Source organism: Drosophila elegans, unplaced genomic scaffold, assembly GCF_018152505.1.
Source record: "Drosophila elegans isolate 14027-0461.03 unplaced genomic scaffold, ASM1815250v1 contig_814, whole genome shotgun sequence".
NCBI classification, from domain to species: Eukaryota; Metazoa; Arthropoda; class Insecta; order Diptera; family Drosophilidae; genus Drosophila; species Drosophila elegans.
This window is the reverse complement of record NW_024546167.1, coordinates 10,223,857-10,238,877: the sequence shown is the minus strand read 5'-3', so window position 1 is coordinate 10,238,877 and position 15,021 is coordinate 10,223,857. Positions and strand designations below refer to the sequence as shown.

Genomic DNA, 15,021 nt, shown 5'->3' with positions numbered 1-15,021 from the left:
AGTATTCAATCATTAAATGTTTATGTCGTGTTATGTGTTATCACGATATTTCACATCCAAAATTTATTAAATTTTGATGCTGAAAAAAAAAAAACAATCTATTAAGCGCATATCAAAAACGTCATTTCCAAATTTGACTCGTAACTTGTGGCATGTACCATGTTGCTTCTCTTTTTCATTTGTTACACATTTCTATGGCTATGGCTAAGCTTTGGCGTCATTGTTATTTGCTGTTCATTAAAAATTGCCCCTGAAATGGCAATCAATTTTCTCTGCTCCTACACTTTCGCATCGTAGATTTTTATATATTTTTTTGTTGTACAACGGCAGTCTGTAAAAATGCTTTTCAATTGTTTAATACGTCACTAAGCCGTACATAAGCCTGTGGTAAATGGAAACGGCGAAAAAATAGACTCGGTAGCGGGCCACATTGAAAATGATGTGCAATCAACATGAGCGGAGCGAAGACAGAGGGGCTTTTGGCCATGAAAACGAAAATTAAAAAGTTTCCATGTTTGGTTGGCAAAGCGAAAGAGCCCGAGATATATGTAAATTACAGCAGTTGCTTACAAATATTGATATTCATGTTGAGCGAAAAAGTTGTGGCAAGGTTTTTGGGTTTGGGTTTGGGTTTTCCAGGAGGCTCATTTTTGGGGCCAGGTTCTGGCAACAGCTTGCGGTTTCGCAATTTCCCCAGCTAAAACAAACAGGCCTCGCTGCTTGGGAATATTGTTTAGAGAAAAGGCAATAAACTATTGTTAAAAGCCAGACCCTGCGCTGCGATGATTTGTTCTCCGTTTCTACAATATTTTGTTTCGGCTCCGGTTTCGTTTTCATTTTCTGCTGATGCAATGCAAAAGTTTTCCGGCTTTTATTTATTGTTTTTAATTGATGTAGCCTTATTTGTTTTTACACGCCAATACCAACAAAAATATATATTCTATTTTGTGGACGGTATGAAAAATTGTTTTGCCAAGCCGGAAAAGCTAAAATTGTAAATCTCTGGCATACTCTTTGCGGAGGTTTGTTAGGTTTTTGTTCGTATTTACATATAAAATTGAGTGAATTTCAGGCTTGAATAGTTATTCTTCACTCATGGCATTGATTTAAAAATGGCAAAGGTTTGAAGTTAAGGCTAATTTTTTGAAGAGAAATTTCCTTGTGATACATGAATATATTTCGTTTTGCCCATCGTCTTAGTAATTTGAACATTTTAGCTTACCACAATCGTGTCAAAGAAAAAGTCATAGGTTAATAGGAAGAAATTGTAAAGGAATTCTTTACTAATGGCTTTTATTTGTGCCGAAGGGAATTTGTTAAGACTTCAATTTGACCATTCCTTTTTACCCGTAACTTAATTTATTATTTACGGCATTTTCTTTAAGGTCAAAAACACAAATTAAATGATTTATTTTTTTTTACCTCCGTTTCTTGCAAAGGATTTTCCTTTGCCGTGGTTCCGGCTTTTGTTCAATTTTGCGTCAATATTTGTCTGTCACTTTTAGCGCTTCGCATTGGCTTCACATTGGTTTTTTTTTTGTATCATTGTTTGTTGCTATTTGCATTCGGTTTTTTTCGCAGTTATTGTGCCGTGATGTTTCTGCGGTGCTTTGACTGCATTTGTGTGCAATTTCGCTTTCCTCGATGGCGAAGTTTTTCCACCAGCCCATTGTGTGGTCTCCCTGGATTCCGTTTTGCATTAGTCCCGGCAACTCATTTTATTTGGTCTTTGTTATTGTTTGGCGTTAAGGATTTCTCCTTTCATAATGCGGCCTTGTGACCTATTTAAATGCCAACAGTTTTGCCACAGCTGCGTTTTGGCTTGCACTTTCCGGTCCATTGGCAAACGGACCCGGAGCGAAAAATCATTTGCTTAAATAACAAACATATCTGTTATCCCACACGCACACAATGAGCAGGACCCAAAAATCACATAGAAACCAGAGGCACTGAGAGAACACAATCCAAATGGATTGGATAACAAAGTTTTGATATTACAAAGCCTTTTTTTTAAATATAATTATCTATATGTAGGCATTAAAAAAAGAAGGCCAATATTCTTTGTTTTAAAGTATATATTCAGTTATTAATTATAGAACATAGCATAACAAGTTTTAAAATTTAAAGTAGTATGGGTCCTAGTTCAAAGTTTTTCAACTTTTTTCTCTGTACACAGTTATCGATGTCTTGTTTTTCTGTCTGCCTTTCTTGCTTTCCTTTCCGTTTGTTGTTTGGTTATCTGTGAAACGTGCTCTTTTTAGTTATGCATTCTTTTAGGCTTAGAGCAGCCTCTGCACGTAGCCTTTTGGCTTGTTGGGGCATAAATTGCGCCAACGGGGAAACCAAAACACCAGACAAACAAAACATGACAAATGTCGGAAAGTTAAATTTTAAGCCTCACTGGGCAGTATAAAAGAGTTATTCAGGGAAAAATAACCCCCAATGGAAATTATTATTTATCCAAGGGCCAAAAATTGAGCCACTGCCGGTGGCGAATTAATCCCTTCCTTTTGGCCCTCGTAAAAATCGTATTAAATAAAATAAGCAGAATTTGCATGACATACTCGAGTGAATGGCCAAGGGCAACGTTAACAATGGCCCAATTGTTACACACATCATAAATTCGCAGAGATAGAGGCGAGGCAAAGGCGAAGAAAAGCTTCAACCTATTGGGAAACAACACCCTTTCGGGCATAAACGATTCCCAAGCAGTTGTCTAATTTCTGGGGCGGAAATAAGTGCTCGTAAAAAATGTTCGAGCCCATAAAATTGGGCCACACCCACCGAATATTACCGCCCTGTTCCGGCACAGCCATTTTAGCAAAGGAACAAAAATGAACTTTGCTCTAAATATTCGATAATGCTTTTATGCCACGCATTCAATTTATGACTTCCTATGAAGGGTCCAACAATTTGTAAATAGTTCGTTTGATTTTTAGTTTTGTTTGTTTTTTATCCCACTTTAAACCGTTTTCGTCGCACATTGCGCATACGCAGTGATGTCATCGAAAGTTCAACAACAAATGGCCGCCGAGTCGTGAATTTCTTTTGCCCATGGCTCCTCCGGCACTCGACGGCACCATTTATCTTGATTGCCGCACTCCATCATTTATGATCGATGCTTGGTCTGCGTCCCCTCCGCCAGACATTGAACTCTCGGTTTAAGCCATTAAAAATACTCTGCGATGACCATCAATATTTGCTGTAAATTGAATCTGTTTGTTAATAATGGCCTTTCATTCTTTTTTTCTTTGCAGGTACGTAAAAGGAATTTTGTTTAGTCGTTAGCGAACATGATACATGTTGTGGGAATTGGGGTATGTTATCTGTTTATTACTTTTCTGGTTTAGCGTGTAAACTTGATATCAATATTTAAAATTTGTCCAAGAGTACGTATTGAACTATTTTGAGTCCGAGACTTTATTTTTTTTATTGCATTCATATAGATACCTTTTAAAGTAATTTCAAAACCCTACTGATGTGTCAAACACGGCCAATAACTTAATTTGTTAAAGTTAAGTGCTTTAATACCATACATTAATTAAACGAGCTTTAATTTATTATTGGCCACATGAAAACCTTGACTACCAACTCCTTTCAAGTAGATATAATGGCAAGACAATAACCAGACGGCTGTATATATCACCAGATGCAGTCGGTCTTCGTATATAGATATGCACTGTTAATATTAGCCCGGCAACGCCAAACAATTTGTCAAAAGCAAACCGAAAGAGTCAAGAGATGAACTGGAAAACAAAAGGGGGAGAGCCCTCCGTATTTATCTCCCTCAGAGGGCGTATGAGTATGGGTATGAGTGTGTGTGTGTCCGAAGGAATCATGAAAAATGGCATTTCCGCATTGCCAACTTCATTTCCGCTTTTCCTTCCGAACGGTCAGAGTGGCAACAAGTCAACAACAAGTTGACCAAAGTGGCAGCTGCATTTACCATTGAAGAGCTGACAACGTCTTGAGAAATGCCCCCAGGCGAAACGCTGAAATAAAGGAGAAAATAGAAAACGGAAAATGGAAGGAGAGCGAGGACCAAAGTAAACGCAAATATGTACTTTTCGACCATTAAACAAAGCTCCCGGCACTTGGGCCAATTTGCTACGTTTTCTGGTTAGCCGCCGATAAACAAGGGAGCATACTTGAACGTTCCATCTCCCATTTCTTTAATTTGCATAAATTGCCTTAAATTCGCACTGGCATATTTAAAGGATTGCCAACAGTGGCCCAAAAATAGACTGCGAGCAGAAAACTCGCGTCTACTCGAGTCAATTGCGCTTTCTAGAGCAATAAATCTTAGAGATTATTTTAATTTCATGCGAACTATTTCAAGCTGAGCTGCGTCGAGATGCCTGTCAACAACTTTTGCGACTCGAGAGCAGCAACAGCAACAAAAGATAACAAAAAGTTGCCGAACTCACGCAAAAGAAATTAAAGAAGGTTACGGAGCACCCAAGCAGCGAACTCTCAATGGTAAAAAAACGAGGTTAAAATCCACACGAAGAGATGTATAAATAACATGTTAAAGTCGGGAAGATAACATTGAAGGGGCAAGGCGAAGTTTCTTTGGATCCCAAAAATGTAGGAGAAGTAGCGAAACAGAGTTCTCGAAAATGTATATAGTCTCCAGCCAAACGCAACTCGAAAATTGAGGGGAAAAATTTAACAGAATAAAAAAACGGTGGAGACCGTGATAAAAAATATGTTAGAAAGCATAGCAGACATCCCGAATGTTTATACAAACATTTTCGGCTCCAACATAGGCTCCACATTCCCCTTAAATATGTTTATTAAAATTCACTTTCTGCTCCATATTTTATTCTGTTAACCCAAATAAAAATTGGACTGGCGAAATTCGAAATATAAAATGTTAGTAGTATCTCTTTCTAACATTTTTAAAGGGAGACAGAAATTATTAAATAATGTTCCACAAGAAAAAAATTGTAATTTTAAAAATATATAACTAAAAAAAAGGAATAATTTGTTGCCTATAAATATTAGTTTTTTATTAGCCCTATCATACAAATTTGATAAAAACATAAGCAGACCTTGGAAAATATTGCCGTTACTCCCACATGGAATTTATTTTCCGAATTTGTCTCTCTCAAGTGAAAGACTTTCTCTCTTTCGCTGTGGATCCCATGTTAACCAGTTTCGTGAGCAGCACTCGAAACCTATTTAACAGTGCCGGCTTTTTGGCAGGTCTTTGAACCTGCTCAACACACCCAGTCGCCTCTGTGAGCGCGAGCGTATCTGTGTGAATGGGGAAGGACTCTTAACATCCTGCCACTGCTGTTCATGGCGTTTTTCGAGGGGGCTTTTGAACATGTTGAGCAGTCATCGAAGCGAATGCAATGAAATGCTTCTCATCTATAGAGTAGGGATTGCCGTTATCAAAAGTGAGAATGTTGAATCTGTTGAATGGGAGCACCGAGTGCTATTTGATGAGCAATTTTAATGCAATTCGCTATGACCTTGACACCCATAAACCAAAAAGTTGCCTTCCTATTTTGCTTATTTCCATCTGGCCTTGGAAAAATTATATTTTATTAGTAAATTAAAATGTATTATTTTAAGACATACATTTATGACTTTCTATACGGAAGAAGCGCCGCGAACAACACCCACAAGTTAAAGTGTTAAAAAGCTTTAAGAACACGAACGACTTACTGCAATTGTGGGTGTTCCCGCGCTCACTTGAGTTGATATTTATGGCGCTGCACTTTGGGTCCACTTTTCAATAAACTGTTTAGTCGCAGTCGCAGGTTACAACAGCAGCGAAAGCATTGCAGAATCTGCTCCTCCGTTCAGTGATTTATAAGTGCAGGTTTTCACACCCTCAACTACATGCAGTCCACAGCCCCCTTTTTCCACCGCCGCTGCATGCATCTTGTTGCTATCAAAGTGCAAATAAATTACCGGCATTGGAAGAAGAACTGCCCATTTGGCATAATGCTAGCCGGGAGCAAAGGATAAAGAGATTCAGTCGGCCGCCTAAGCGTTTTCTGATGTGACAGCTCAACTATGCACTAAAGAAAAAATCTATCTAAGCTTAAGGTCAAAAGAGCATTTTACCAATTGAAAAAAAATTAAAAAATGGGGAAGAGAAAGGGTGATCAAAAAAAGTAGATTTCAGCAGATTTATGATAATAACAAAGTTGACAGGATGTTAAGCAATATTTTCAAACGTGTTTTTGTAAAGTTCATTGAACAGAAAGTTGCAGGAAAACGTTGTTGGTTAATTTTTGCGATTCTATTCAAACATTAATTGATACTGACACTGCTTTTAAATAAGTGATATGTTACTGATATCACTTTCGCCTACGAGTTGTAATCTATTTTATTAGTATATCAATTAACTTTTCAGCATTGCAATATCTGCAATTAAAACACTTAAACTTCAATTAGTTTGAAATTGAAAAGGATAAACATTTAATTAACATTCTCCTAGTGAGGAATTATTTTAATTGCCACACGATTCAGGTATTTAAAGGCTGGCAACTTGGCCAAAAACTATTCTTGGTATTGGCTTGTGGCCAAATGGCCATTAACTGGCCTTGTCACTCACTTCTTCTTTCACTTTGACATCGTTGTTGTCGTTGTGTCGACGCTTTCAATCGTAAATGACACGTGTCAAAAGTCAGAAGCAGCAACCATGCTACAAAAAGTGCCACTCCCACGCAGATTACTTTAATTGTTTACGAAAAGTCCTAGACCTTTCGGCTTCAACTTGGTAGTAGCAAATAAGGTTAATACTGGTAGAGTCTTCAGAGAGGTTTTTCGGTCTCTCGTTTTGGCCAATATTTCCTCTGAAGATTAACGTCACCCGAACAGCTTGGCACCTTTTTCAAGCCAAATGATTAATGACAGCAATTTTGGGGTGAAATTCGTGTGAGGGGAACATTTTTCCTCTTTCAGTCCAGTCGTGGGCAGCTCTCCCTTTGACGGAAATCTACTTGTTGGCGCCAGTTTTTCAGCCAGTCAAATTTGTCGAGAGGAAAAGCTTTGGCTACTGATTTATTTCCTAATTTCAGAGCATTAATGATTACCTAGCTTACCGATGATTACCGAAATGTTGCATTAATTAATCATATCTAATGCTACTCTGGAAAAGGTAGTTTTAATGCCAAAAATGCGCTTCAAATTACTTAACAGGAGGACAGAAATGTTTTTTTTGTGCTTTAAAAAACTTAAGATTAATATTTTCTTTATTCTCAAAAATGGCAGAAAAATGATTCATAGCTTATTAATGACTTTAAATAACTCACCATTCATGTGCTTTGGTATTTAAGAATGTTTAAGGATTGACCTAACTGATTACTACCAATACCATTTTAAAATATCGCAATACTTCAAAAGGATATGATATCTTTATGAAAAGTCAGAAAAGCAACCTTTGTTGGTATAAAAAATTCTGTTCCGAAAACGTAAAATGAAAGTGTGTATAAAAGGATATATATGGCAAATTAGTGGTGCACAAAGCCGGGGCCAAACAACTCCAGGTAGCTGGCTTTTAACCCTTCCGGCTGCAATATTGTAAGCCCGTAAGAGATACACAGAGTGGCGAAGAAGGAAAACGAATGTCGTTTGTCGGCATTTGTCACGTGCAGTGACAGTTCGTGGGGGCGGCGGATGTGGGCGTGGCTGGCTGTCGGTTTGTTTGGGAATTCGTGTGCAACGTTTGATTGAAAGGCGTTGCGATTGTCGCTCCGCCACGTTGCAATGCCTAACCCCAAGGACATGGAAAAACTATACACATTGGTGGGCCAAAAGTTCGTGGCATTCTGCACATAGCGGGTCTCAATCAACTCAGCCAGTCAATCAACCAGTCAGTCACTCATGCATTCAATTATCCAATTCAATTCATTTGAACAAGCGTGCACTCGAAATTATTGCGCAAACGGGTTTTGTTGAAACAGCCTGATGAGGAGCACAAAATTGAAGAGCACACAAAGACCGAAAAATAGCAATGAAAATGCTTTTAAATTTGCAAATAAAAAAAATATATAGGAAATTTATTTAAGGATTTCAATATCAATCAGTTCAATTTATATTAACAATTTGAAATCAAATTGCAACCAATTAAAATCAATTGCACTTTTACATTTTCCGCTTAGCAGCTCCCAAAATGAAACCCTAAACGTCAATAAAACCATCGTTCAAATATTCATTAATTCAGCAAAGTGCTAAAAACCATATAACATAAACACGAATTTTTGTGGGTCACATTCTATATACAAGTATAGGGGTAATTAGAGCTGCAACAAAAATGCGAAAAACTAAATACCAATTTAAAAAGTGGGCGAGCGGCTAACTCTACCTATGTTAGTAACTTAAATAACCCAACTAAGTTGCTTATTTTGGTTTTGGGCTACACACATTGCACTTTTTATATTCAGCCAAAAATAAAACCAGGTCAGCAACATATATTGCGTATACGACGTATGTAACCAAAAAGCGTTTAATTGATTTTTTGACCAAAATATATAAAAAAAACTGCAGGTAAAGGCACAAAAAACAAAATGTGATAGCCAAACTGGGAGTTGTTTTGAATGGGTAAAAAAATGTAGTACGATGTATGCTGTTCGGATTTATTTGATGAGTGTTGAGTAAAAACACATAATGCTTATAAAATGCGGTCTGATTTTGTTCACCTTCTAGCTAAAATTTGTAATTTTTAAGGAATCGTTTCAACTTTTCGAACAAAATCAAAAACTTACAAAACTCACATGTGAGGTGGAGATTTTCCGCATTTTCCTGCATGGCTTTTTGCATTTTCTGCCCTGAGGCTGTCGTCGCAGAGGCAAAACGCATAAAGTGTCAACTTTATCATGAGAGTGCAGCCAACTTGCTCTCCCTTTTTGTCAGCCTTTTTGGTCACCTTACGTCAGGTGGAGAAAATATTACCGGGGCGCGCACATTTCGCACACTTATCGCACAGGACTGACCATAGGTTCTCTGTTCTTTTGCTAACAAAGTCTTTCGAAACCAAGCTGCCAAAGTGCGTGCCATAAAATAAAAAAGAATGGGATTTAAGGAAAGAATAAAATAAGAGAGCAAACCAAAATATACCAGCCAATGTTCACGATTATTAAACCAATTGATGTGCTTCTCCAAAGATTGTAAAATAAAATGCAATAAATTATTTGTTTAATAAAATATAAGGCAAACTCCGTAAAATATTGAGCTGAATTTGAACTCCTAGCTAGCTATGTATGTATCTTTTTGTGCACAAGGAACCCAATTTGCTTGTCATTCACCAGCAACAACTGAAAAAAAGTGTCAATGTAAAATCTAACAATTTAATTAAAAACTTTATGGCAACATGTCGCTCGATTTCCTCGTTTCTCATCCTGCTGCCACTAAAAAAAAAAACAAGAAAAAATACTTCATAACTTCTGTGGCTGACAATTGTGGCTGGGAAGGCGAAGCGAAAAGAAAATAAGGAAGAGCGGAAAATATTTTCATGTAACCAATAAAAGCATAAAGTAGACCAAGTTCCGCAGCATTGGGGATGGAAATGGAGCTGAAGATGGAGTTTCCCTTGATATATTGTCATAAACGTTGACGAAAGGCAAACATAGGAATCACAAGCTGGAAAATCATCATCATGAAAGCAAAACAAAAAGCCCGACACACATACAGTCGCAGCTGCTGCTGACAGTGGGAAATCACATGAAAACAACATGTCGCTGACTTTGGGCGGGGGTGTGGGAAAAGTGGGTGGGTCGTTTTTTGAATATATAAATTCCACCCACTTTAGATACTTGAAAAAGTTTTGAAACACTCGATATGGCTTCATAATGCTGAGCACAAAAAAGACAACAAAAAGTTTTCACATATTTTACTTACAATTAAATCCAATTGTTACAGCGTAGAAAAAGGGGGCGTGGCTTCCATTTCCCGGCTGTGGGTAATAATTTATGATTCTTCACCGAGCGCAGAGCGCGTAAATTATGAAAATCCACTTAAACTTGCGCCGCGAAAAACCGCCAAGAAAAACCGACTAACGAAGCAAAACAAAAGTCGCAACAAGGCTAGACGCTTTTCTTTTTTCCCTGAACATAGTTGTTCCTGTTGTTTGCCACTTTTATAATTGCTCCATTTTTTTTCTGGCTGTGTTGGTTTTATTCTTTGGCCTCAACTTGTGCAAAGTAAGCAGCCTTACATTCAAAATGGCTTAGGAACTGGTCTGACATTTAATAATGGTATCGAAATGCAAATATTTTAGCATTAATAATGATTGGCAAATGAGTTTATCAACTCAGCTTTTATTGATGAAATGTTAAAGCACAAAAAGTCCCAAATAAATAGGTTATTAAATACTATTTTCATGCTGCCCTTTGAAAGTTCATGTTTTCGAGATCATATAAATTATTTGCTTAACGAAACCACCACCAGTTCAGATTAATGATTCCATGTAACTTCCAAACAACTGACACACTAGAAATAATCCTCCCGCTTTATTAAAAATTTTCCTTTTTATTCGACTTTTATGTAAATTTTTCCTGTTCATTTAAAACAGGCAATCAAATAAAGAAATAAAGAAAATACTTCGCTATATGCCACGCTGTTGTTTGTTTTTTTTAATTACCCCCAATTTGTTATGAAAATGTCCTCTTAATTGCGGCTGTAATTAACTCTAATGAATTTTAACTGTTGCGAATATAATATAATTTAATCAAAAGCAACTGCAAAATATGTCGTACATTTTGGTTGATTGCTGTCTGGCTGTCTGTTTATTTGCCAGCAGCTGTCATCGCATGTGGTTTTCGTCAAAGCATTACATACAGGTGTATAATTGCAAAACAGTGATCCAGCTGTTCCTGCGGGCTTGGGAGAAGTGTCATCAGTTGATTGGTAAAACAAGTTGATTACTAAAATTTAGTTTTTATTGTGGAGCAGTTTCGCAATAAAATTTAAATGAAGTCCTGCACACTTTATTTATCCTTCAAACGATAAAAATAGCAATTCAGGTTAAAAACAAAATTCATAAAACTGTCGACAAGTTGAACTTGACAGAAAAAAGATACAACGAAACTTGGAGAAAGCATCGCTGCACAATTGAAATTACCAGTTAGAAGTTTTAGTTTTGTTGCGTTTGCTGCGGAAATTATTTTATTGCAATATTTTGATTTGCTACGAAGTTGCAGACACAGAAAGGGCAAAAATATGCGGTTGAAAAAAACACTCTTAATATATCAAGGAAGCAATGCGTAAAAATTTCATTTTATGCAGGTTTTATTTTGCACCGAAGTATAATACAGTTTTTAAACGGGCTAATAACAACTAAGTTAAAAAAATGGTAATCTAAAAATGTATTTCTTAAAGTTTTAAAATTTATTTCTACGTTACCAACGTTGCAGCGTTGGCAGAGTCTGTCTAAAAAGTCACCTCAGTTATCTTTCCATTTTCTGTGGACTAATAACATTTCCCATGCAAGAAGCTGACGCCCACAAACTCGCCAAATTATTAATATTAACTAATTTAAGGCGGTCTGAAAGGCAGCAGCTACCTCTGGATTGGAGTCCCCCACAACATGTTGTCGCATTGTTGTCAACGCAAGTTTTTCGTGTCGCATGCAACAAAGCAGGAGGAAATTCCACTCCCTCTCCTTATAACCCTTTCAACAGCTCAACGCTTTTGACTTTTAATATGCAAGCAAGTCAAAAACCCTCTCCCCCTGTTATCCTCCTATTTATTTTTTTGTTGTTGCTCCTGAAATTATTTCGTTGGAGCAGCAGCGTCGTTGAGTGTTGCTTTGTTTGAAGAGGCACGTCGCACCCTGCTCTGCAAATTTATGGTGGGGCCCCTTAACAAACCCCTTACCGACACAGTCTTTTATTAAAGTTTTTGCACATTTCGTTCTTCACATACTGTATGATGCTTTTGTTCCCCTTGCCCATTTGCTGGCAATTTCTCATATGAAACAAAATTTGCATAAAAAATAAAACATCAGCAGCCACGCCGAAAAATTGTTGCGTTAGTATATACTTTTTTTTCTCCAATTTTTTCGTAGTGTTGGAGGGGTCAGGTCGCGTTGTTATTTTCCCAGTTTGGTTACTCTTTCGGTCCCCCGCCATAAAGATATATATGCAAATTGTGTTCCACTTGGCTCGCGGCCTTCTATGCGCATATGAGTTGCCCTAATCATGTGCCACTCAGTCGGGAAAAGTGGGGGGTGACAGGTCAGATTAGCCTGGCAAACAGGTAAACAGGTTTTGAGCTACGGACAAAAGTTTTATCCTTAACAAAATCGACTTTTAGGTAGGTAATTTAAAAAGTTATATATTTGTTTGTTTTCAATTTTGGTTTTCCTGAAAAGAATGCTTACAAATTGAAATATCATTTAAATACAATTATACAATAAAACCTGGCTAAAATTAAATAACTTCCTGCTGCCAAAGGTCACTCAATCATAAAAAAATCAAATGTAGTAAATTGTTTATATTTGCTTCATATAATCTAATTATCTGAATATTTATTTATGCATTTATTTATTTGGAAGAGTCCATTGATTTTAGTTTCGTAATACTTTAAAGTTTACACCTACAAAGTTTTGTTTTTATTTTTCTTTATACATGAAATGAAAAATCAGTTCAACTTTATTTATTAACTGCTAAAATGAGCCACTATTCAACCAACAATTGGTACTGAAAATGAAGCTGAGCTGACCTAAAAAAAAATATCTGGACTGGGTATTAATTTAAAAAGTTTTTTCCACCTAAGCTTTCCAATACTGATCCAACTGATGAAAACAAACATAAGCTTCGGCTTTTGCGGCATCATCATCAATATGTTTACATTTAAGGGCCAGCAAAAACTTAATAAAACTGGCTGGTTTAAAAAATGCATTCACTCGTGCTGCAAGCTGCAAATTCATTTCAATTTTTCGGCTGTAAAGCTTCTGAAAAAAAAAATACACACAGGCTCCACAAAGGCCGCGAAATTGCAGTCGAACCAGGGGTCTTGCCCCCTTCTGCAGCAGGTTCCAATAAAAAAAAGCTTTGTTAGCATAAAATTGAACATGTGTGGACTGCTAAAAAAAAAGGAGAAGGGTAGCTGGGTTTCGTGCGTTGTTGGAACCTTTGTATGATTTTTTCAGAGCTCCCTTTACTGTGCCGCATGGATTATCCTTTGGATTATCCTGTGCAGCATGACTGCGTTTTAGTTGCAATTTCTTGGACGCTTTTTCCTGCGAGCTGAAAAGGCAATAAAATGGTCTACCCTCACGTCCAATGTGTCCTGGCGGCAGTGTTTTCCCTTAAATTCGTTCAAGTTTTGCCCAACTTTTGTCTTCGGCAAAAACTTTCAATTTGACTAATTGAAAATGTGTTTGCAAGAAGAAAGGAGAATAATTTTCATAATTTGATTTCGCTCGAGTTGCGCTCACAACAGTTTGGCGCCCAAGTAAATTTCAAATATATAAATAAAACAAACAGACAAGAAAAAAAAAGAAAAGTTCAAAATTAATTAAAAAAGGGCTAATAAGGGGTGGCGTTGGTTGTGTCGCCGCCTCTAATTGAGTTCATCAACCAAATTTGTTTTCCCCATTTTCCGCATGTAATAAGCTTAGGTATGGGTGGGCTTAAGGGTAACTTCAATTGTTGATCGTATTCGCGTGTAATCCAATGTGCTTAGTCGCCGTGGGTTTTCCACGTGAGCTTGTGTGGGTGTTAAACAATGGCTGAGAGTATGCCACATAAATTTGGAGGGGCGTTGTGGCGGGATTAAACATGAAATTTTAATACGGATAAATTTCAGCTGAAACTTTTTGCAGAATGGAATTTGTTAATTTCAATTTTTTAAACAAAAAAGTTCTGCACTTTTTTTATGCACTGTTGATGTAGGTACGTTTGAAAGGTATTATTAAATTACACTTTTTAAAAGAAAAATGTTTAATGAACTGTTAAAAAAACCAGTTTGTTTGCATATTATAAATAAATATACACTTTGTTCATAAAAAAAGTTTAATTTTGCAGTACACAATATATTATCTATCCTTTAGTGCTTTTGTTAGAGCCTTTTTCAAGCCGTTTTAAAGTCCGTCGGCACAATAAACAAACAAGACTTAAGTGCTGCCATGGAGTGCTCCACTCCATTTAGTATAAAAAGTAAACCCAAGGCAAACACAACGCACACTCACACTGGGGCACAAATAAACAAATACCAATGGCAGCCGCAAACAAAACGGAAGCAAAGCGAAATCCTGTCTCCCAATGAGCAAACAATAGACGAGTGTGTGGGGCCAAAGGGGTTCAGGTGGGGTCAGCTGTGGTTAAATAAATGGGATGGTCGTGGGAAAAGGGGCAGAGGGTAAAGGGCTATCCCGGCATGTTGGTGTCAAAACAACAAATTGTTTTATAATGCTTGGGACAGACAAAAGGACACACACTGGCACACCGACACACACACTCACCCAAAGACAAATCCAAAATGAAAATGGACACACACAGATGCAATTTAGGCGTGGTCAGCGTATGGGTGATGGAATTTTGGGGCCAAAACGGAAAGTGCTTGGGCTTTTTGTTCGCATTGTCTAAGCCTAAATAATTTGCCAGTCAAATGCCACGACAAAGGAATGGAAAATTCACGCCCCTTTTGTATTGAAGCTGTGAAAATGCCGTGGAAATGCCTTTCACAAAGCGCAGCATAAATGATTGCTCTATATGTCTTTTGTTTTTATTTTTGTTTTTCCTTTTGTTCAAAAGTTTCCCATGGTGCCGCACCTGTCGAACAATTTTGGTGCCGAAAAAGGAATTTGTTATTGGCTTTACTTTCTTCTGCGGACGCGGAAGCGCTCTCTTTGTCCTTTGCTTTTTTCAGCTAGTAAAACTGTTGCATAAATTCAAAATTGCATTTTTTCAAACTTTTAATATACATGCCTATTAAAATGTTCTTTTAGTAATTTGAATGGATACATTTACATAAATTATTTTTTATACTTTTAAGCTGAATTTTCTTTACCGAAAAAGGTATCTCTTTGTTTCTAAATAGTCTTAAAACCTCCGTCTG

At 37.1% G+C, this 15,021-nt stretch overlaps 1 protein-coding gene and 1 long non-coding RNA gene across 18 annotated transcripts in view; one reads left to right on the top strand and one right to left on the bottom strand.

The window, feature by feature from the left end:
* The window catches only part of LOC108138735 (neural-cadherin), a 128,464-nt gene that overhangs the window by 72,176 nt on the left and 41,267 nt on the right, over nt 1-15,021 (top strand). The gene's annotated exons all lie outside the window — the stretch shown is intronic.
* On the bottom strand, nt 6,406-10,541 carry LOC108138738. 3 transcript variants are annotated; one of them, XR_001774142.2, is made up of 3 exons: nt 9,079-10,522; nt 8,727-8,999; nt 6,406-8,667 (listed from the first exon to the last, which is right to left on the bottom strand). It is a non-coding gene; the product is annotated as an uncharacterized LOC108138738 (long non-coding RNA). The 3 variants fall into 3 exon arrangements; XR_001774143.2 differs by having other exon boundaries at nt 8,736-8,999; nt 9,079-10,521; XR_005977911.1 differs by having other exon boundaries at nt 6,406-8,999; nt 9,079-10,541.